The 21986-nt window shown below is 41.7% G+C and overlaps 1 protein-coding gene across 4 annotated transcripts in view; it reads left to right on the plus strand.

The window, feature by feature from the left end:
• Positions 1-21986, plus strand: part of skila (SKI-like proto-oncogene a) — a 79853-nt gene that overhangs the window by 18346 nt on the left and 39521 nt on the right. For 2 of the 4 annotated variants that reach the window (XR_009791888.1, XR_009791889.1), the window contains 12 exons: positions 83-137; positions 1330-1385; positions 3828-4004; positions 5684-5781; positions 6124-6210; positions 6288-6423; positions 6556-6643; positions 8210-8335; positions 9090-9169; positions 9399-9488; positions 12680-12795; positions 13485-19940. The gene's annotated coding sequence lies outside the window, so the exon portion shown is untranslated. Of the gene's footprint in view, positions 1-82; positions 138-1329; positions 1386-3827; positions 4005-5683; positions 5782-6123; positions 6211-6287; positions 6424-6555; positions 6644-8209; positions 8336-9089; positions 9170-9398; positions 9489-12679; positions 12796-13484; positions 19941-21986 lie in introns of those variants that run through there. The other 2 variants (XM_061798422.1, XM_061798421.1) reach the window with 2 other exon arrangements.

A 21986-nucleotide genomic window follows, 5' to 3' on the forward strand; every position in this document is an offset into this window, starting at 1 on the left:
CCCTTTTTTTCAATTTTGTTTAGTTTTTTGGCGTTGGCATCCATGACGCACTCCCACTTATTGCTTTGACTTGTTTGTTTAGGAGCCAATTATGCCTGGTCAACCTCCCAGTCAGTTAGACCCAACGGAACAGCCAGGTAATGATGCGCACACACACAAACACTACCAACATTCTAGCATGAATGAAAATATTTGTTGCGATAAATTATGGGCCTAAATTCGCATATCAATGTTTGGGTTCAGTGGCATAGTCAGTACCATATTTCCACCAATTATATATTTAACTGTAGATTTATGATTTAATTCTTTATTTTGATATACTTTATGTGTATGTATGTGTGTGTATTATGTGTCTATGCAGATTCATGGTTTTTCACAATTTCTTATTTTGATTTCAATATTTTTATTGTAACTTAATTTTTTAATGTTCAAATAAAATGTGATCATGTACATTGTTTTAATTTTATTCAGATTAAATCATACAAGAATTTTTGCCTTATTTTGATCATTTCCAATATCTTTTTATATTCTTTAAATTGTGATTTCAACATTTATTTACATCTTGGCATTTATAAACATTTTAGAACTATAAATTATGACCTAAAAATAAATTGTTTCAGTTCAGTGGTGCATTCAGTACTGTATTTTGACAAGTGCTTTGTTTAAATTCTAGTTCAAAATGATTTTTATTTATCTATTTTGATAATTTAACACTTGATTTTGATTTATTTTGAATTTGTTTTTATTTTAACTTGATTTTCTAAAGGAAAAGTATTTTATTTATTTTCTTTAATACTTAAAATAATTAAAATTTGAATTGAAATGTTTTATTAGCTAATTGAATCATTTTCAGTTTTGATTTCACATTTTATTACGTTTTTCTTTTTTTTTTTTTTTTCCTTTTTCAACAAGCATTTATATTATTTTAAAATTGGAAAAAAACAATGACACACTTAACCAGGTGCCACTTCTTGTTTCTGGCATTACTTGGACGATGACATCTGTCGTCAAAAAAAAAAAAAAGAAAAAATCATATGCATCGCCATGAGTTTGTGCCATTTCCTCAGCTACAGTTGGGGTGGGTGCCATCTATTCGGTGGGGTGGGAGTTTACTGTGTTGTATTCCCAACAGAGATTGGAAAATTGAGGCTTTTTTTTTTCTTCCCTGCCCGAGTGGAAGAAGAAACGATTCAGTCCCAGCAGGGCTGTGAACAAAGCGACAAAGAAAGACTCTCTCTCTCCTACTTTCTCTCTTTCCTATTTTCTTGCCTCCCCCTCTCCTCCTGCTGTATGTCTGACACCCGCACTCTCTCTCGCTCTCTCACTCAGGCCCTCAGAATAAAGACTCCAGAGAAAGCTTGACTTACGATGGAGAGGAGAAAGAGGTGATTTTTTTTCATTTATTTTTATTTTTATTTTTTTCCCCTCATAAGCCATTCATGTGTGACTCACACTCTTTCAACAGGACTTGTCTCAGATGGAGATGTATAAATTTCAGTCATCAAGTACACCTACACATTCACCAATAAAGGGGATATAGCAAAAAAAAATAATAATACCTTTAATAAAGATAATGAATAAAGATAATGAATTTAAACTATGTATATTTTTAGAGCCCGAGCATAAAGTGTGGATGCCACCTGTGATTTAGAAGCGCCCACTGGAATTGTTTAAACATTCAACCCTCCAAAACTAGTTTCCCTTCGCAATGTGAATCTTAGTAGGCATCTCCGTCATGAGTCGACCCACACAGAAGTCCCTAGAAGCCGTGCCTGAAAATATACATTCTACCATTTTGGTTCGAAGCGGCCATTTCAAGGTCATTCTGGTGATTTTTTTTTTTTCATTTGGTAGCATCCCCTGTAATACTTTAAAAATTTGAAACGCCAAATCCCGATTTCCTTGGCAACGTGAATTGTGAAAGGGATGTCTATCATGCCTGAAAAGACACAGGAAGTCTGGAATTTTGGTTTGAAGTGGCCATATTAGGGTCATTTTGGTGACAATTTCCATTTGGTAGGATGGCCTGGAGTATCTTAAAAATCTAGCCCCCAAAGTCAGTTTCCCATAGCAACTTAAATTGTGATAGGCGTGTCTATCATGAGTAGGCCTATAAAAGGTCTGAAGAAAGCACACCCTAAAAGACAAGGAAGGCTGACATTTTGGTTTGACGTGGCCATGTTAGGTTATTTTGGTGAAAATTTCAGTTTAAAAATTCCCAGACCACTGGGAACTGTTTCAAAATTTTAAAATCACATTTTTCCCAAAATTACAAATGCTCAAGAAATAACCAGCTCTTTAAAACGGTGACACTGTTGATAGGGTAGAGTTGCAATTCCCAGTGCTGCTGTAATGATTGACACGTGCGGCAGTCCAATAATTACGTAAAAACGACGTCTGAAAAGCCGACTGATGACGGTACAGTCAGACTGTGCTTGAAAGGCTGGATTCAAACACAAGCGCAGCGCAGCAGAAGAATGCATACCAACTTAAACTTATTCATTCAAGTTCGACTGGTCAAGTATCTCAATGACTCAACATGTTTCAGAAGCTGTTGGTAAGTGGAAAGACGTGCATAAAAACATTTAAGAGCGTTCAGCGTTGCATTGCCACACGTATTGATTTCCCATAGTGGGGCGAATAAAATAGCTTTTTATCACAGCTCTTAACATCGCCGGCTGATTGATGGCGAAGCATGTAGTTTGGGGCAGTTTGACACAGCCGCGGAGGGACAGGGAGTCAGATACGCACAGATGGGCCGAGATAATAGAGGGCCAGCCCAACGATCTTATCTGCACTCGGGGATGGATGGGCTTGTCTAAGCACGGGTAGATGGATCGCCAGCTGGAACGGCTCGCTACGACTCCAGATTAGTGCAGAAAAGGATAGAGGGTGGAAGATTCCAGAGGAATGTAATATAGTGTGGTCTGTAGATCGACCGCCATTATGGCGATTCATCCATTTACAACCACGCTGGCTTCCGACAGAGCAATTACATGTCTGTGTGAACCGTATAACTGCTCGCATCCCCAGCGTATGCCATGTTTTACTACTCTGTCGGCGTGCAACGGTATTGCTGGAAATGAAAGAACCTTGGTCACCCTTTGGTTCACATTCGATACAGTAAGGGAACAAAATGCTACACAAAAATGTTTTTATGCCATTTAAAATGAAACGACAAAATCTGCACACTGCTGGAAGTAAATTCTCGAAGAATTGAAACATTCTCAAATTAAAATGTATACCGTTAAATACCATGTAAGCTTAAATTGTGTCTTTTGAGGAAAGTGTAACATCAGTATTTTGTCTCCTATTTAGGAAATTAACATAGTAACCGTGTAAAAATTGCGACTTATGCTATAAAAGCACCAATGACAATAGTTATTACTAGCCATGACATCCGCTAGTCAGAGGTTAAGCTGCACAGTGTTTGTTTACGGAGAATAGCTGTTTGCACAGAGTGCGAGGCAGATGCTCCTCCTCTTGCTTACCTAATAGTGGCTGCTCTTTGTACCTTACTGAATGATTCGGGCTGAAAAGAGAACATACTGTTACACACAGTACTGTGTCAAAATCGGCATATCTTTTAAGTTATATATTATTACTGTCAAACAATTTAATTGCTGAAATAAACTACTCAACCACTCTAGACCACAATGATCTTAAGACGGTTTGACTGTTTGTTTCTTTGTGGCTGTAGTCGTGAATGGTAAGTCCACTTCACGTCCTTAGTTGAAATGTCTTTGGGAAAGTTCAATATACATCAATGTCGTAAGGTCAAGTTGTCACTTTGATTAAGTACCTCGGCGCCTCTCCCTCCCGATCAGGCGCGGAACAGCCGAGACACGGGGAAGTCGCCCTCCAGCCTCGGCCTGGCCGACTTCGACCTGCTGCGGGTGATCGGCCGCGGCAGCTACGCCAAAGTGCTGCTTGTGCAGCTGAAGAAGACAGAGCGCATCTACGCCATGAAGGTGGTCAAGAAGGAGTTGGTCAACGACGACGAGGTGAGCCGCAGACTGCATTTTGAAGTTCCTTTCACGCTGGCCGTCTGAGCCGTCTTTTTCACTGCTTTTTCCTGGCTCGCTGTGGTATTGAAAAAAGAATGGGGAGTTGAAGTCGGCCTATGAATTTGCTGACTTCAGAGGCCGAACACTACTTTAGTGTGAGGGGAAACTGCGACCAGAGTAAAGTTTAAAGGCCTCTTTATACTCCTGCGCTCGCGTTGCATCACGTGACCGACGCGTAGGGCCGCGCGGCCCCAATGCGGCACTTGACGCGCACATGGCGCAAATTGGCCGCAGAGATCATCTCTCGTGATTGGTCTGTTTTAGTCACATGCTGTGATGACGCACTCATCTTTTTTCTTGGTTCCATATTCCGCCTACGCCGCCGCCGCCTTGATCGATTTTGCAGTACGGTTGCCATTGTTGTTGCTTTGTTTTTTGTTCCGGAAAGGAAAGTAAAAATGGCTACTGGGAATGGCCCTAAAATGCAGAGGAAATCTCAGGTGTGGGCAATCCTTATCCTGAAAGGAAAGCAAGACACAGATACCCCAAACTGCTCCCGGCCCCCTAAGCTGGCCCCTCCTCCAGTGTGCTCCACTAACAAGTGTGTGTGTTCACTGTGATGGGTAAAATGCAGAGAACAAATGTTCGTCTGCATGCATGTTCATGACAATAAAGATGATACAGCATAAGCGTAGAGTATTAAACATGGGCTAAATATGCTACATTAGAGGCGTGTCCGTCATTAAATAAGCTAAATATCTGCCATCGGCGGCCAGTCAAGATGTTTTTTTTTCCCTCATTTAAATCAATGGGGGGTAGTCAGCGCAGGCCAACTAAACACTATGTAATGTTTAATATTTGTCATGTTTATTCATTATATGATTTAATTCCATGTTGTCGCTGCCCGGTGTTGAAGCCTGTGGAGGTAATTACTGTATATGCCATTTGAGCATGTGCCCATACGGGTTGTTTCATGTGTGCCCTCAGTGTAAACAGTCATGTTGGATATGTGTCAGTTGAAATGTACATGGCAGAAAATAAATCAGATATTGGCATTAAATGGGAATTGGACACATGGCGCTTTAGTGTAAATCCAGCCTTGTTCAGTGTGTGTGTGTGTGTGTGTGTGTGTGCAGTGAGGTACTAAGACAAAGCCTTCATCTAATTAGATCTGAAGCCAAGTCAACAGTGCAGTATTCTTCTTGGTGTGTTTGTGTAATGAATACAATTACCACAACCAGTGGGCGTTGTTATTTATAGCACAACAGACGGGTGTGCGTGAACATCCATCTCTGCTATCTCGTCAAGCGCATTGACCTCATCAGTGCCGCCGAGAAGATGTAGATTAACCACGGTGTCTTCGGGAATCGATCGCCGGCGTACAATGTACGAGAGTTGAGTAGTTTGCCTCGATTCAACGCACTTAGCGCAATTGACAAATTGACACATGGCGGCCGGTCGATGGCCGTGTGTTCGATTGTCACCGGGACACGTCAGTAGTGTGTCCAGACGTATGATGGTATCTCCTGGCTCAGCCCTTTCCACCCGCTGTCGCCCACGCGAGTCGATGGAGCGTGCTGCCTATTCAGCTCTTCGGCACTTCAACACAATGTCACAATGACCTCTCATTGACATGTTGGTGCATCTGTCCCCACCCCCACCACTTAATCTTCCAGGACATCGACTGGGTCCAGACAGAAAAACATGTTTTTGAGCAAGCGTCCAATCATCCCTTCCTGGTGGGCCTGCACTCCTGCTTCCAGACAGAAAGCAGGTATGAGGCACTTTGTAAAGGTGACAACAAGGAATGTTCTTGTTTGGATTGGACTAGCCATCATTCCTAAAAGACAAAAGACCAACCATTTTCATTGATGCTACTCATTTTACTACTACTTTAATTCAATAACTTAATAAAGTACCCTACCCCAGAGTCATGTTGGATTGGCTCCAGATCCCATGTGACCCAAATGAGGAAAATGGATGGATTAATATTTATTTATTTTTTGGTCACCACTTACACCACTTGGGGGCATAGTATTAATGTCATATTTGGAGATGGGTTTGATATGTTCTCATTGAACAAAAGAATGAACATCTGTGAATATTCCCTCCCCAGACTCTTCTTTGTTATTGAATATGTGAACGGCGGCGACCTCATGTTCCACATGCAGAGACAACGGAAGCTTCCGGAAGAGCACGCCAGGTAGGCTCGCTCGATGACGTTTGGTGTCCTTCCTCCATTTTGTGGGTTTTAACAGTTGAATGTTTTTTTCCCCTCAGGTTCTATTCCGCAGAGATCAGTCTGGCGCTAAACTACCTCCACGAGCGCGGCATCATCTACAGAGATCTCAAGTTGGACAATGTGCTGCTTGACTCTGAGGGACACATCAAACTCACAGACTATGGCATGTGCAAGGTATGAGCGCAAGTGCGTCTGCATTAGCATGTCCGAAGTGTGTGTTTGTTAGTATGTGTGCGTGTACATGTTAGCGTTCAAAAGCAGAGTGAGCTGTTGTCATACTGTATTTGTTTTTTTCTTTTTCTTCAGGAGGGCTTGAGACCCGGTGATACGACGAGCACTTTCTGCGGCACCCCCAACTACATTGCTCCCGAAATACTCAGAGGAGAAGATTACGGTGAGAACAACATATTGCCACAAACAAACTTTCAGTTTCCCGCTTTATTTTTTTGCCCTATGCTTTGACAGTCTCTTGTCAAAGTAGAAAACCTTGTTTAAAAACAAACAAACCAACAACAACAAGTCATCTGATTGTGCTGTGGGCAGGAATGAGGAATCGTCACAATATTCCAATGAAAACATTTTCAAAGTAAATTGAAGACAGTAAAAATATCAGTTTCTGCATCACTACCTTGTGACTACAGTACAAATAGATTGGTATCATAGCAACAAGATGTTGCATGAGTGCCTTCATTTGGTCTACAAACGTTTTTGTGCTGATTTAAAAAAATGTCATTCCTGTTAGATAATTTGCTTTGAGGGACTTTTAAAAGTCACTTTTCAAAATTCAGTACGTAAAGCTAAGCATGCATTCAAGTGTAGTCCGCCGCGCAAAACTTCGTGGTGCGCACATGTTTTGAATACCATATTTCTACAAATGAATGTCGGGGGTTTAATTAATCAACTGCAGCTGGTCGGAGGCATCTATTAATGGGCATTTTTTGTATCTTTTTTTTTTAAATGTACAAATATTAAGGTGATTCTTTTACAATTGGAACGAGTAATTTGATTCCGCCCTAACACGCATACACTTTTCTGTTTGTTGCGTCACTCCAGGTCAAAAACACAGTGTAGAGGTGGGGAAGTCAAGCGTGACCGTCAGTATAGTATCTGTAGTTCCTGCATCATTTTGCCGATATTCCCATTGGGCCAATCAATTTTAATGCAGAAAATAACTAGTTTGATCCCCCCACCCATGATTTAGCAAGAAACAAATTTGCACACCAAATACGTTTGTCCCCATGTTTGTGTCTTGTGTGTGTTTGAGTGTGTGTCGGTGTTTCCATGTGTGTGTCCGTGTGCCTGTCTCTTTCTGCCGTGTGTGTTCGAGTGTCCCGTGCGTGTGTCTGTTTGTGTATGTGTCTGTGTGTCCATGTCTATACTGGTGTGTGTGTAACTTCATGCCCTTGTTTGACTGTGTGTCTGGGTTTCCGTGTGTGTGAGTGAGTCTGTCCATGCATTTCAGCCTGTGTGTGTGTGTACATTCATGTGTTTGTGTGTGTTGCACGTGTGGTGGGGGTCTGTGTCTCCGGTGTGTCCGCGTCCATTCGTGTGTTTGTGTGCGTTTGTTCAGGTTTGTGTTCGTGTGTAGGTGTGCGCGTTTCTGTCTCATGCAAAACGTGATCAATTGGAGTTAAAAAAATAAAAATAAAAATAAAAATTGTAGCCTTGATGGGCACTCACGTTCTCCCCGGGGTGTGCGCATCACAGTTTGGGAATCCCTACTCTAATCCAAGCTTTCCACAAAATTTAAGTAAGACATTTTAATGCATGAATACTTGTAGGTTTAGTCAGTGAGCACACATTTACAGCATGATCTTTTCTTCGCAGGATGGGTTGCCATAGTAACAGTGAGATCAAGTATTGGAAGGATTACAAGTAAACTGGAGTGTCGGAAGTCTGATCTAAAGCAGTTCTTCTAATTTGTGCATATGTGTGTGTGTGTGTGTGTGTGTGTGTGTAGCCTTCAGTGTGGACTGGTGGGCGCTGGGCGTGCTAATGTTCGAGATGATGGCGGGCCGGTCACCCTTCGACATCGTGGGAAGCTCTGACAATCCCGACCAGAACACAGAAGACTACCTCTTCCAAGGTAACGGAAAAGCGCGTTGACACCTTCGTGTCCGCCATCTGCTATCAGGAAACCTGGGAATGTATGCACGCTTTCGTCCTTTATTTCATTTCAGAAGGTAAATTGCTTCATCGCCGATGAAGTGCATTCGTCTTACTTAGTGCAGGCAACGTGGGTTCGGTTCCCGCTCAGCGACAGTATGAATATGAGTGTGAATGCTTCTCTGTCTCTGCGATTGACCGACGCCCAATCCAGGGTGTAGTTTGCCTCTTGCCTGAAGTCAGCTGGAATAGGCGCCATCTCCCTGTGATAAGTGCTATAGAAAATGGATGGCTGGGTGGAGAAATATCAGTCCACTCCTGTGGGATGTCACACTTCTGTAATTTACATAATAGCGCCCCATACCAAATTTCTCTGCCCATGACTTGGAAGCTAGGCTGAGTAAAGATACAGAGCCACTTTCAAGCGAGAGGAGAAGGTTGCTCGGCCCCTAGTTGCTATGGCAACAAAAGCTGTAGTCGTCATGGTAACAACAACATTAGCATTGGCTGCACAGTGGAAGCGGGCGGAGTGAGGAGTGGCTCATTCGGGTGAGGCAAGACTGCCCATTCAAAACAAGTTAATTTCATTGAGGGTCAGATAAGAGGCTGAAAAGTGTACTGTAATTCTTGATCCTTATTTTGTATTTTGATGAAGGTATGTGGGGGGGGGCATCTGTTGTGGACATGCTCCCTTGGCGTCCGGCTTACCTCATTCCTGTCTTTGTCTGTGGCAGTCATATTGGAAAAACAGATCCGAATTCCCCGCTCGTTGTCTGTCAAAGCCGCCAGCGTCCTCAAGGGATTCCTCAACAAGGTAGGCAGAGCTCGCTTGGATGAACACTGAAGGATCTTATGACCTTTGTTTCACATTACACTGCTTTCGTCACCCCTCACTTCCTTTGTCGTCTCTCACCCAGTTATAAATATATGTTTTCTCTTTGACGCATACATTGCAGCTTCGCACCTTTGCCTTGTCGCCATTTTGTTATCGCTCTGACTCACACTCTTACCATCTCCCACCTTCCCACTCACGTCTATCGCAGGATTCCAAGGAGCGTCTGGGGTGTCACCCTCAGACGGGCTTCGCCGACATCATGGGCCATCCCTTCTTCAGAAACGTCGACTGGGACCTTGTGAGTCTTTTTCACTTTAGTTAGGGGCCTTTTGAACAAGAATATTGTACACGTTATGTTACGTTCACATGGCCTCAGCATTTTGTTAAACCTGAAAGTGGACATTTTTCCAAAGTGATAGCGTTACCGTTTACCGTCCAAACACTTGAATGGTAGTGAAAGTGCGTTAAGTCAGTGCTTGTCGAAACAGTAATGTCAGACAACAGGGCCAAAGTTGTCACATTGCGGGATGGCCATTTGACTACATTTCCTTGATTGATTGAGGATACTGAAAAGTGGTAATAACTGACATTTTACTTAATACAAGTAGTGTATTAGAGACAAAAAACACCAAGTTGAGAACTGGTCTCGATGTGGAATTTTTTCAAAACAGAACAAGGAACCAAAATGGATCGAAAACCTCATTTTGGCCACTTGTTGGCACAACGTCTGAGAAGGGGTCTCGGAATGGAGGCTTTTCCCATTTTATCAGTAGAACAAGCAGTTGTTTCCAATTTCATCGCCAACGACTGGCCTGGCATGTGTATTACATGTTTGTTTGTTTGTTTTACTAAAAAGTGCAAAAAAATATCTTTGCCCAGATATTTTTAAAGTGACGACATTTTGAAGACAGGGAATGCAAACTTTTAAATAACGAGTCACAACATGGGATTTTCCCCCATGTGATTAAAATAACAAGCAGTAGTTCCACATGCTGTTGCCCACTCCTGGAATATTACCTCATTTTCACATCCAGTTTTGCATTTGACCATTGATATGAGGCCATTATTGTGTGAGCATCACCTAGAAATGTAGAAAAACTCATTTTGACTGCTCCTTTCTACTACAATAGCCCTTTCGGAGAATAAAAACACACTTTTAAAAATGGATGTCAAAATGGAGGTTTCTTTTCCAAGTAAACACTTTTTCAAATGCAAATTTTTAGAAAATGGAGGCTGTCGCATTTATAATATCAACATCGGAACGACTTGGTGTCAGGATAATGAGCTTGCTAATGCTCTGTTCTGTAGAAGTGTGCATTTTACTGTTACCACTTAAAATGAGTCACTCCCAGAACGGCAACATACGCTGAGTCCACCATTAAAAAAATACATCATCTTCATGTATCACTGACAATGATGCCATTCATCACCTTGACGATCATCAAAAGAAAGCAAAGCTTGCAAATGGTTCCTAAGCAATCCATGTATTGCTCGTGGTGAGGATAGAAAAAAGTGGAGACTTGGACCAAACAGGGTAGAAGCAAAATGTGTTTTTTTTTTTTTAATTAAGACAAGGAGTCAGCAGCAGTGTGACAAGAGAAGAGCGGCTGTCACAAGTTGGGAAAGCAGAGACGGAAAGAAAGTGAGGGGAGACTGTCTAGGCCACAAAGTCTGGAGTGCACACCTAACTCGTGCTTTTACGGCACTTGCTGCGCTAATCAGCGCCAACCCCTCTTTGTTGTTTGTGTTTTTAAAAGTCAAATGGACCTTTTTCGGTTCTCCGAAAAGACTGATAGGATTCTCAGTGAGACTCCAATGCAGACTAAAAATAGTCCTGAGTGTTGTTTTACCAAGCTTCCTGTTCCCAAGTCATAATGATGACTAAAAGTTTCATATTTCTTACGGACTGACGTGTGTTGTGACAGCACAGCGGTGAAATGAAACTATGGCCCCGTGTTCTTTCAAGTCATTCATAACATGTGTGAGCAGAAAATAATTCCACAGCAAACAAGGAAGGCTACATTCCCAATGACAAAGAATTATGGATTTGGATCTATTCTATATAATTTTGTAATTTCTTTTACATTTTATTTATTTTAATTTATTTTTCATTGAAAAAATTCATGTTTTAAAAATGCTAACAAAAAAATTTCACATTAGAAAAAGTAATTTTTCCCGCATTTTTATTTTAAGAACATTAACATCAATTTTAACTCATTTTAATAAATTACATTTTTATATTTTGTCAACATTCAGTTTATTACAATTTATTCATAATTTAATGTATAAAAAATTGTAAAAATAAAATAAATGCAATGATGCACCACCTTCACATTTTTTATTTTGACAAAATATTAACATTTTGTCAACATTCATATTTTTATTAAAGTGTATCGATAATTATGTGTAATGTGTAATAATTACAACTTTTTTTAATTTGTAAAGACCGATATCTTAGTCATAATTTTTAATTAGAATTTTGAGGAACCATCTGACAAAAGCAGTGACTATTTTATTTTGTCAATGTTCTCTTTCAAATTTTTATTTTTATTAAAATTATTATAGTCATTTAAAAATAACATCAAAGAAAGTTAAATTAGCATAATATTGTTACTACAACAAACAAAATATATTTGGGAGGAACTATCTGACATCTGCACGGACAAGTCATGTTTTTGCCAACACAATCATTTTTTTAAATTTATTCCTAATTTGATTTAGAATAGTTACTTTTTCCACATTAAAATTTAGGTAAGAACGATAACATTAAGTAGAGCTTGAACAGCTTCATAAATACTTAATTATAGCATATTGTATCACATAGTAACCCTATCAACAAACAAAGCAGTGTTTTTGTTTATGAACTAAGTGTAACAACCCTCGTGAGGAATTGGGGGTGCGTTTGACGTCAGCTTGCAGACGGACGTGACGCGCGAGCTGGCGACCAATCATATGACCTCTCCATCAACCAGCCCTGTTTGGTCTGAGATACATAGGGCTAACCAGCTGGTCGAACGGTGTGTCTGCAGGGATCAGTTTACTGCGCCCAACCCCCCAAAGAAACGCTTCACCTCTTCAAGACAAACTAATTTGAATGCATGGCCTGTAGGGGGGACCACTTTTGGGTCTTCCGTTGATAAATACATTTACATTGTTTCCTATGGGAAAAACTGTTTGGAAACTACAACAACTTGGATGTCAACCAGATAACAGAGATTTTGTGGCATCTAAATCAAACATAAAAATAACAGTAGTTGCGTGGTAGTAGCTGTAGTAGTTGTATAGTCCACAAAATGTCCATCCTTAGTATTTATGGTCCTTAAAGTGGTGTGTGTGTGTTTGTGTGATATGAATTATGTTAGGAATGTTTAAAATATTTTAAATGACAAATAATGGTCACATAAGCAAAGATCGCAGGTATTTTTTTTTTATTAAAAAAAAAAAAACATCATTTTGTTGATAAGCGTGTATATGTGATTGTGATTACAGCTGGAGCAAAAGCAGGTGGTTCCCCCCTTCAAGCCCAACATCTCGGGCGAATTCGGCCTGGACAACTTCGACGCCCAGTTCACCAACGAGCCCATCCAGCTGACGCCCGACGACGAGTACGATTTGTTGATCAGTAGAATTAAACGCCACTCTCAATTCGCGCTGCACAATTAATCGAATTTTAGTCGCGATCGAGGTTTTAGCTGCCACGATTAAATGAGCTTCACCGTCAGCGATTCCCACCCTGCATTTAAAATGCGGGCACTGTTGCGTATGAAAAGTGCTTCATTTGCAGCAGTGCCTGCAACTTAGTCAGTCAGCCACCAGGGGGCGAACTTATGGTTAAGGCTTCATTAAGCTCCAGCACTGCTCTCTGGTGCCAACTTCAAAATGATTGCCTAAAATGTAGTAAGCTTTTATTTTGAAGTTGGACCTCGCAGCACGTAGCATGTCACGGTAAGACACTATTAAAATCGTTGTAGCGGCTGCCTTGACTTTAGTTGCAATTCGTGATTGCACTTTGTAATAGCACATTTACTTAGTTAGCCCTTGCTAAAGTAGAATTTTTTTGGGTACATTTATTTTTTTATTAGCTATCATTTATTCCTATTTAAAATTCATTTTGAACTAAAAAAAACTGTTCCATATTGTTTGTGAAAAAGTACTGCAAAAAGAGGTTTTACCCTAACATAATGAGTAATTACAGTATTAATCAAAATAATCGTAATGATTATTTTGGCCATAATCGTGCAGCCCTACTCTCAATTCATCCATGGGTTGCCCTCTTTGTTTTTGTTGTGTGCAGTGACGTGGTGAAAAAGATCGACCAGTCTGAGTTCGAGGGCTTCGAGTACATCAACCCGCTGCTGATGTCGGCCGAGGAGTGTGTGTGAAGGGAGATACGCACAAACACGCACTTGCATACACACGTGCCATCTCAGTGTCTTCACGCTGTGTGGTTACGAGGCAACCCGGCGACATCATCAGTCATAGTTTTCGTTGTTGCCAAAAGCAGTTTCACACTCTGCCAGTTATAACCACTCGTCCTTAAGTCTTCTCTCTATGAATTATTTTTATATCCTCTCTATACAAATATACAAATGTATAAATATTACCTGCACTGATATTGTCATCGGGGGCCTCTACCAAGTTCTTCCAAGGTTATTTACTGTACACAGACTCATTTTATTTGTATATACGAAACTGCTGTTGATCAATGTTAGCCCTCTTTTTTAGCGCAGTCATTGGAATCACACCTCCTCTTTCTCCAAACACTAAATATGAAACTATATATTTTTATTTAACTACAGCTGTTATGTGTGTTGTCCGTTTGTGGCCTGAGAATAAGAACTGGAGTTGAGTCAGCTAAAATACTGTGAACAAACATAGCGTGTGTTAGCCTGACTTAAACATTCACGCAGGACCCCAAAAAAAAACGTTGCTGGTACGCATCTATCTAGAAATAAGCGTATTTCCTCAACTAGTGGCCTTACTCTTCCGATCCGGAAGACAAATGAGTAATAAGTGTATTGATCTCTGTTCAAAGATATTAAAGCGTTAACAGCTGGGCGGGTTTGCGAACTCTGTTGCTGGACGCAGCATCGCATACCGAGGAGTCGTGTAGAATCTTACTGCACGTTTTAAACTAGCTTCCTCTGCGGTATTAAGGATGATCTGGGGGGAAGCGAATGAATTTGTGTGCATCAATGTTTGTTGTCCCGGTTAACTGGATTCTCTTCGGTTTTACTTTTTAATTACACTTTGACTTGATGTAATTTGTACTTAATGGATGCCTCAATCATCGGCTGTCGAGTAAGGCCACTTTTTGTGGAAATGCGCAAGTATCCTGTCATGTTTGCTCCGTTTATGCCTTTTATGTACTCTTATTTCTCCATTCCATGTAAAAATCAACAGGTTGAAGTACATTTGATTGTTTCTTTAGAACTGTTATATTTTCCTTAAAAAAAAAAATATATATCTGTAGATTATTTTTCTGAATGATTCCACTAACTTAAAACACTAAGCAACGGAGCGCCAACATCCGATAAACATTGTCTGTTACTTTATTTTATTCATGTTATTACTTTTTATTTGTAATCACCAGATCAAGTACGAAATGTTACTGGGTATGTTTTGGAAGCCACCCAAAGGACTCTGCTGACATTTTATTATTAGCGTGCAAAAGGGCAAAAAAAAAAAAAAAAAGTCAAATAAAACATTTTTTCTCCTTGTGGTAAAAAAAATATATATATATATATGTTTCCATTATTAATTGTATAAACATGTCTGATTGTACTCAAAGAAACATTGGAGTACATTTTGTTATTCTAGTCATGATAGACATTTCGACCGAATCTTATGTTGGGAAATTGGTTTCAGGGGCAAACATTTTCTGGGTTCGGAATAGCCATCCTAACCCCCCGTTGAGAAATAAACAGGAGACTTTGGTCGTTTGGTTATAACCGATGCAGGCACCAACATTTGCTGACCCTCTTAGTGCAATCGCAAACTCCACAGTTTCCGCTTTAATGCAGCACTACGGTTTTCTTGCTGCCCTTAGTCTCCTTTCAAATTAAGTTTTCCGCGGGAACTGACTGCCCCAAACCAAATTGGTGCCTTGCAGTGGAAAAGCAGCTTGTGCTCACATGCTAACATTAGTCAACCCTTTTAGTGCAATGGTATATTCCACAAACTCCGCTTTGCCCAGAGCGTCATGTTGAAAAGTTCATATAAGGAAACCGATGCACAGCCGCAAAAAGACCGTTCTCGTCGCCCTCAGTCTCCTCTTGAATAAAATGTGGTTTCCCGCGGAACTGACGACCCCAAATGGAGTTGGTACACTTCAGTGGAAAAGTGGTGGTACTTGTGATCAACTGCTAACATTAGCTTACGAGTGTAGTGGTATACTCCACAGTCCCCACTTTGCTCCAGCGCTCCCGTTTTTTCACCCCTTTGTCTCCTCTCAGAGAAAATGTGTTCCAGTTAGTTGTGGTAGCCTTGCATTCAAAGCAAATTAAGGGGACTTGAAAATTGTTGAGCATGAGTTTTTCTTCCCTTCACTCATCACGTCTGTAGCCCCCCCCCCCCCTTCTAAAGCTCCCCCTTGACCTCCCTCGAGGGTCATTGACACCAGAGCACCACCCCGCTCCGCAACCCTTTCTTTCGCTGACCTAACGCCCCGCAGGAACCATAAGGGTCATTGAAATGATGATGTGCCGCAAATAATGAAGCCGATTGATTTGTGTGCATCAATAAGTCGGAGCAATGGTGGGGGGGGGGGGTTATTTTCACACACGGTCTCAGGTGAATCACATTTGTTGTTGGGGGCGGGGGGTGAATGACTACATCCAGTACATATGTCTTTGCATAATTGCTCATCCCCATAATGGTTTCTTTGACATTGTTCCCGTGCCCTCCCCTCCATGAGATGCATCCCACCCTCCTAGGTCATGTGACTGGACGGCACCCCTCGGAAGACACACGGCTGATACATTCACCTTGCTTCATTAATGACCGATAAAAACACATCCTCTTTTAATTACTTTTATCTTGTTGGATGTTTTATCCCTTCAACCCAACCCCAAAGGGACTAATTAAGCAGCGGAAGACTGGTGCTCAACGCCGTCCCTTTTATAAAACGCACACATGCAGACTACAGTTGGTGTTTTACTTGGCAGGAGCTGACTGTGATCTTGTGGAGCTGACTTATGAGAGTTTAGTGTTTTATGGCAAGTCATCAAACTTCACCACCACACTGAGCCCACACGAAATGACAAACTCAAAATGCCTCACCATTTAGTGTCGTCCATCTGTCTAGAATACGTAGTTCTAATTTGGTACTAATCAAACTATGTGTCTTTTGGGGCATGTGTTCTTAGACTTTTGTGCGTTGTGCGTGTGATAAGACACTAAATTTTATGTTGTAAGTGACACTGGCTCCAGTGTCAATATTCCAGGGCATGATGCTAAATGTGAATTTTAAACAAAACTACCCTGCCAGAAACCAAAATGGCAGTCTTCCTGTGTCTTTTGGGCAATGGGATCTTGTGACTTTTTTGCAGTAATACTCAATGCTGGATATTTGTATTAAATCTCATGTTGAATAGAAACTGACTTCAGGGGCTGGATTTTTGAAAGATTCTGCGAGATCCTCCCAAATGTAAGTTTTCATCGAAATGTCCCTGAACTGGTAGACTTCCAATGTCTTTTGAGCATTACATCTTGAGACTTTTTCTGTGGTCTACTCATGATTGCCGCGGCTAGCAAATAATATATTGCTAAGTAAAACTGAGTTTGCGGGTTGAATTTTCTTAACATTCCGCGGATGCTCCCAAAAGTAATTATTCACCAATTGACCCTAAAATGGCCACTTCAAACCAAAGTCGCAGACTTCCAGTGACTTTTCAGGCATCGCTTCTTGAGACTTTTTTTTTGTGGTTCTACTCATGATAGACCTTGCTATTAATCTCGTTTTGTGAAACTGGCTTCAGTGGCTGAAATTTTAAAACATTCTGGGAATGCTAGCGATTCCAAGCAGAAATTTTCACTAATTGACCCTAAAATGGCCACTTCAAACCAAAATGGCAGACATGCCGTATGTGTTTAGGGATGGGTTGTTTGGACTTTTTTGTGAGTGTACGCAGGATAGACATGTTTACAAAATTGCGTGTTGCTTAGTGAAACTGACTTCAGGAGAATACATTTTCACAAAATTCATTCCTTGGTCCATTATGTCGGAACTGTTATTGTTTCCATTCTAGTCATTTGCCTTTACGATAAATGCTATTTGTCTTGGCATCTACTTAGTAAATTTAATTAATTGCATTGTATTGAGCATTGGTTCCATAACCTCTTGTATGGTTCTCATCAAACTTCTTAGCCATCACTGGTACCACTCTCGGGCCTTCCGTGATGAGTGACCCCTCGTGTGTATTGACGTCAAGCATCATTACTGCGAACTACACGTACACGCCCCGAATGGGCCCTGACACATTTCAATATGCCGCATTGATTCCGACATATAAAGACGCCGCCGTTATGTCCACCTCCCGTGGGTTCACTTAGCGCCCCGGGTCCAATAACAGTTGAGACAGAGCGGCGGTGTCCTGGATCATCCTTCACTCATTTTGTTTTCTAATGAACCGTCACATTAGCGCACGTACCAGATGAATGGAGTCCCCCTGCAGCACTTGTAGCTGTGTTATTACAGCATAATTGATGCCCCCCCCCCCCCCACACTCAAACCCCTTGTTGTTGTCGGGGGCGGGTACTCACATCTGCTGTCATAATACAACTGCTGACCTTGCTGTCACATCACAGCAGCTGCTGCAAAACAGCCCCGTGTTGTTTGAGAGGGCTCACTCTCCATGTGTTGCATCAGTCACAGTGTACTCGATGCACATAAAATGACTGTTCACACGGAGCATAGCTTTCCCTCGCTAGCTTACAATGAACGAGAGCTATACACAAAAAAACAAGTACTATAAGGTAATACTAATTCCCTTTTTGAAGAGCCATACTGTATACTGAGCAGCCCTGACGAGTGGCAGTGAGTGCTTGCATTGGTATGTTGCTCAGTGAACCTGACTTCCACTCTGGTACGTCTCCTACCAAACAAAGTTGCACCAAAATTACCCTAAAATGGCTGATTCAAACCAAAAATGGCAGACTTCCTGTGCATTTTCAAGCACTGGTACTTGAGACTTTTTCGTGATATACATGCTGACCAGATTCCATGTTGCCTGGTGAAACAGGCTTCAGGGGCAGAATTTTCTAAATATTCCAAGAGCTGCTACCGATTGCAAATTGTAACCAAAATGACAGCTTTAAACCAAAATGCTAACTGCTCACCGAAGAGTCTGTGTAATGTAGTTTTTTCGTGTCGTCATCGTACCTAGTGAGCTAAATAGCTAACTAACAAAACTAGCTACAAAAAAAACATCCATCTATCCATCCTTTTTCTATATCCTGTTCAGCCTATCCTAGTTGACTTTGGCCAAAAGGCGGATTACACCCTCGATTGGTAGTCAGTCTATCACAGCACACATATCGAGACAGACAACCATTCACTCTCACATTCACAACATCACTGAGTGGGAACTCAACCCACGCCGCCTGCATTGAAGTCAGACAAATGTACCACGACACCATCAGTGACTAAACAACAAATCAAATCATAATTTATCTTGCAGCGTAATTCACACAACTAGCTAAATCAAAACATATTTTCCTCTTTTAGCTAAATTCATGCTCAGCTAATTACTAACTAGTTAACTACCAGAGGACTACCTACTTAAATTAAGCCCATTTTTTGTGTAATTCCTGCTTTCTGTTAGTCACTAGCTAACTAACCAGCAAACTAAGTAAAAAAAATACATAACTAGTAAGCTAACTACCCAGCTAAGCAAAACATAATCGCTCTTTTAGCATAATTCATGCTTGGCCAACAACAACCTATCTGACTAACTAGCTAACAAACAAATCTATGCATTTACTCTTTTAGTTCATGTTAACTAACTAACTACCCAGGGTTGAACCCCGGTCCTCAGAACTGTGAGGCAGATGTGCTAACCAGTCGTTCACCGTGCTGCCGCGAACTAACTCATTAGCTTTATTTAAAAAAACAAAAAAAATACCATATGTCACTACTGGCGAACTACTGATTAAATAACTAGCTTCTTGCTAACTAGTTAGAACTAACTAAACTCAAATTATTAAAATTTCTTTTCTAGCGTAATTGATGCTTGGCTATCAAACAAGCTCGATAACTAAAAACTAACTGCAAATGATGTCCTCGTTTTACGACGGAGTTCCGTTCCAAACACGACGACGTAACCCAGTCTACCATTAAAATAGTAAAGTTATAATTACAGTAAATATATGAAACACTAAAACTATCCAAGCAGGAAATACAGCAAGTAGTGCAATGACGGGCCGTCGCAAACCGAGGAGTCCGACTCGCAAGCGTAGCAACATGGCCCCTTTAAATAGTCCCGCCGCTGTCAAATGTGTCTCCTAATGCAGTCAAGAGGAAATGGCAGCGAGACAGCCCGAGCCCGAGACCGAGACCGAGACAGAGACACCCCCGCACCGCTTCCTGTAGCCGCGATGACGTCTCCGCCTCTAAATCCTCGATGCGGCGTGACGTCACAGGGCTGTAGTGGTGGTGGAGCCTCGTCTTGTTGACGCTCCGCCGCCGCCGCTAGACTTTTCCAGTACTGAGAAGACCCCCGGCGGGTGAGGAGCAAGCGGACGGAGGCAAGTGCTACAACCATTTTTGCCTCTATGTATTTGTGTGTCTATATCTATCTATATATTTATATATATATATATATGTATATATACATATATATATATATATATTTTTTAATATATATATACTTTGTGTGTGTCAAATGAAAGACTGTCGTTTGTATGAGCGAGTGTCGCAGTGATTTGTTTGACGGTCGGTGGAATAGGTAGGGGGCAGAAGCTAGCTCGGCTTAGCCCGCCGTGTTGCTCTCCGTCTGGGGGAAGGTGAGTCCGTCGCTCTCCGCTCGACCTCCGGCTAGCACACTACGCTGATTATTGTCGTAGTCGGCCGGACTGGCGAGACAGCGCTCGGCTTCTTGCGTCCCCCACCTTCCGCCTCCTCTCCGCCGTCATAACGACCGCGTAGCTGGCTTGTTATCACCCACTTTTGCTGCTTTTTTTTTTTTTAAAGGCTGAGGCGAGTATCGTAGAGGGGGAGGGGGGAGGTGGGAGGGGGGGCGAGCTAACCAAGCTAACTAGCATTTTCACCGCATAAATTAACCTTTTATTTTTTTAATTTTTTTTAAAATAACTTTTATCAGTCGTATCTCGCGTGTTTACAGTAATCCTAATATAAAATTCAATGAGGGGAATCATTTTTTATTTATTTATTTTTTAATGTTAAATTTGTCAGCTCTTGCGAAGGAGACCGCGGTGACAGGGTGGGGGCACCCCGCTCGGAGCGACGCCCGGACCGGACCGCGGTGGCGGCAGTGGTCGGAGTAGTAGTTGTAGTAGTGGCGGTGTCTCCCCCCGATCGAGACTGGGGAGTGCAGACAGTGAATGTCATTATTGGCGCTGTCTGCATACCAGCGCAGTCGTGTGGGTGGGTGGGGTGGGGGGGGGGGGGGGGGTTTGGAGTTTTTCTATGCGGCGTCCTTGCAGCAGCGAAGCGGTTCCTCGGATTTGGATTGGTCGCTAGTGGATGATCCACAAACGCTACTGTATACGGGGTACTCAACCCCTTCCCCACCTACCGCCTTAGAGCCAAAACTCGTTACCCCGCCTGTGCAAAGCTCATGTTGACATGTGTTCTCGGTGCTTTATGACATTTCTACGGCCGCAAACATCAACCAGGCTGCGGAATCAAGGTCGGGCTTTTTTTTCTTTCGCAGAAGCATTGCGCCAGTCGAGGAAAAAGCGCCGTGAAAAATGTGCAAAGGCATGCACATATCCAATCAACTGCCAGTACAGGGAAGAAAAAGCCTTTCCCCCCCTTTCAATTTCATACTAAATGTATCAACAACGAACCAAAAAATGAGCAATGTTATCGATTTTCAGCATTCAATTGCGCTTATATTTTAAAATGTGAGCATTGTATTGCAATTTGTATCATGTAAGGGAAGAAAAAAGGACTATCTTGGAGAAATGCAGCGAAATGACATGGGCACACACTACATTGTGGAGTGACCAGGTGTCAGCGTCTACTGGAATGCTAACCATCGGTAAAGAGCGCTAATAAGATGCTGGAATATAAACGTGTTCATGCCACAGTGTTGTGTGCACCCATGTGAATGGTAAATGTGGTTTAAAAAAAATGCCACGTTACAAAGTACACTGGTGGGAAACATACTGTAAGAGGCGTAGCTCTCTAGAACATAAATATAGTCAGACACAACGTGGCGCGGACACGTCAGAGTCTACCGGAACGTTAATTGTCATTTAAGACACTGTCTCCACATAACGCAAGAGCAATGTTGAATTGCCCAGGAAACCCATTTATGATTTGGTGTAAGACTCCACGTTTGGAAATGGATTAACCCTCGGTAGGTGCTATTGTTTTGGTTAGCACCCAAGTTCGGCCGAGCACATCAGTTAAGTTTTTAAAGTCTGTGTGGAGGATACAGTGAGCGGAGATAATTATTTCCTACCTATGTTTTGATGGGATAAATGGAGATGTCTATTTGAGGAAGGCGTTTACTTGTCTATTTGAGGAAATACTGTATTTATTATTACATATTGATTATTATATTAAGTGACTTTGTAGGTAAGTACAAATACGATTGAAGTCCCAAAC

The sequence above is a fragment of the Phyllopteryx taeniolatus genome, chromosome 14, assembly GCF_024500385.1.
Source record: "Phyllopteryx taeniolatus isolate TA_2022b chromosome 14, UOR_Ptae_1.2, whole genome shotgun sequence".
Lineage (NCBI taxonomy): Eukaryota > Metazoa > Chordata > Actinopteri > Syngnathiformes > Syngnathidae > Phyllopteryx > Phyllopteryx taeniolatus.